The sequence below is a fragment of the Chrysochloris asiatica genome, unplaced genomic scaffold (assembly GCF_000296735.1).
Source record: "Chrysochloris asiatica unplaced genomic scaffold, ChrAsi1.0 scaffold00016, whole genome shotgun sequence".
Taxonomy (NCBI): Eukaryota; Metazoa; Chordata; class Mammalia; order Afrosoricida; family Chrysochloridae; genus Chrysochloris; species Chrysochloris asiatica.
This window is the reverse complement of record NW_006408534.1, coordinates 32,943,801-32,946,426: the sequence shown is the minus strand read 5'-3', so window position 1 is coordinate 32,946,426 and position 2,626 is coordinate 32,943,801.

The following is a 2,626-nucleotide window of genomic DNA, read 5'->3' as shown; positions in this document are numbered from 1 at the left end:
CCTCCTGCTAGCTGCCAACACCTACTTGCCACTCATGTGAGGGAGCTACCTTTAAAGGATGATGCTCTCACACAGGATGATTACAGACTTGGCCAGTAGCTTGACTGAAATCTTGAGAGACTCTCAATGGAATTGCCCAGCCAAACTGTTCCTGAATTCCTGTCCCTCATAAGCTGTGATAATAATACGAGTTTATTGTTTTAAGTCACTAAATTCTGTGGTACCTGATTTTGCAGCAATAGATAACTAATGTTGTTAAGTGCCATCAAGTCAGTCCTGACTCATATCAACTCTGTATAGGGTTAGGTTTGGTTACGTGGGAAAGAAAAACCAAAATAAAAGAAGATAGATGTTTTCTTTCAAATAAGAAACCCAGAGTCTCTATTTGAGGTTGCTATGGTGTTCCATGGAGTCCTGGTGTGACGCTGTGGGTTAATGCGCTGACTGCAAGATCTGTTTGAACCACAAGGTCAGCAGTTCAGTCTCACCAGCTGCTCCTTGGAAACCCTATACAGGGTTGCTATGAGTTGGAAATGACTCGATGGCACTTAGCAACAACATGGTGCTCCAAGGAATCATGGACTCAAGTTCCTTCTTGTATTGTTCTGCCATCCTTACTATGTAGCATTCTTGTCATGCTTCATTATAACTGATCAAATGGCACTGTGGGTTAATGTGCTGGACTGCAAGGTCGGTTTGAATCACAAGGTTGGTGATTCAAGCTTACCAGCCGCTCTTCAGAAACCCTATACAGGGTTGCTGTGAGTTGAAACTGACTTGACAGCACTTAATAATAACAACATAGCAGCCTGCAGGAAGGAGGAAGAGCAAGTAGGGTGTACCATCTCCCTTATGAACACTTCCCAGAAGTTACAATGACAGTTCTGCTTACATGTCACTGGCCAGAACATTGGCATATGGTTCTACCTACCTACCAGGGTACTGGGAAATAGAGTCTTTATTCCATGCAGCTGGGTGGCCTGCTAGAAATCAGAGGTTTAAGGCAAAAGACAGCTAAATATTGAGGCAAACTAGCAGTATTATGACACAGGGATTAGGATAATAGGATTTGCTGCAAGGTGCTAGTTTATTTAAAACTGAAAGATAATTAGAAGTTTGCCAAGATGTAGTTGTTAAGTGCTGTTGAGTCGGTTCCAACTCCTAACGACCCTGTATTGATTTTCCAACCTTGATGGATTTAACCACAGATACTGAAATTAGTAGTCCAGTGCTTGTCCTACAGTATCAGTTAAGGACTCACACTCTATTGGTCAAAACAACTCACAGAAGTACCCCAAATTCATGGAGAGGGGAAATAGACCCCACCTCTTGATTCAATGAGTGGCAAATAATTTGCAGTCATCTAAAATATACTGTATTGTTGCTGTTGTTGTTAAATGTGTTGAGTTGTTTCCAACTCAAAGCAACTCTGTATAAGACTTCTGATGAGTGACTGGTGGGTTTAAACCACCAACCTTGTGATTCTAACCGATATTTCGGTCAAGTGCTTATTCTCCAGCACCACACCAGGACTCCAAAATGAGGCACTCATCTACACCAAAAGATAGGTGTGATATATATTTGATGGCTGCACATTATTTGCCACACATTGAACCAAGAGATTGAGTTTATTTCCCCTCCCCTCGAATCTAGGCTACTCCTGTGGCTTGTTTTGGCCAATATAATATGGCAGAAGTGATACTGTACAACTTGCTTTCAGTGATGGCTTAAGAGATACATAGCTTCTGCTTTTTTTTTTTTTTTTTCCCCTCTGATCATACCCTCTTACAATCAAACTACTATCTTCTCTGTCATCCTAAACTCCAAACTCCAAATTGTTCATTTGTTAAGAGTGAGACCGGATATGGAGGTATTGGATTAACACATTATTTCCTAGGGCTGCCATAATAAAATACCACATAGTAGGTGGTTTTCAAAGTTTAGAATGTATTGTCTCACAAATCTGGAGGCTAAGGGTCTGAGTTCAGGGCATGGGCAAGGTTATGCTCTCTCTGGGCAAGTTCTTTGCTTGCCTCTTTCAACTTCTGGTAGCCCCAGGTGTTTCTTAGTGTTCCTTGGCATTTAGATGAAGTTTCACATAATCCTCTCTCCTGTGTTTGTTCTCACCTTTAATAAGACACTAAACCATAGAAAACCAAATACACTGCCATCAAATCAATTTTGACTCATAGTGACCCTGTATAGCCTTTCTGAAACTATAAATATTTACAGACGAAGACAGCCTCATCTTTCTCTCATGGAGTGGTAGGTGGTTCAAACCCACTAGTTATTTGGTTAGCATCCACTACTTATCCTACAGTGCCACCAGGATTAGACATTGTTGTTGTTGCTAGGTGCCATCTAGTCAGTACCGACTCATAGCGACCCTATGCACAACAGAACGAAACACTGCCCATACCTGGGCTAACCTCACAATTGTTACAATTGAGCCCGGTGATGCTGCCACTTTGCCAATTCATCTTGCTGGGGTCTTCCTCTTTTTCTTTGACCCTCCACCTTACCAAACACTCTCCAGCGACTGGTCCCTCCTGACAATATGTCTGAAGTATGAGAGACGAAGTTTAGCCATCCTGGCCTCCAAGGAGCACTCTGGCTGCACTTCTTC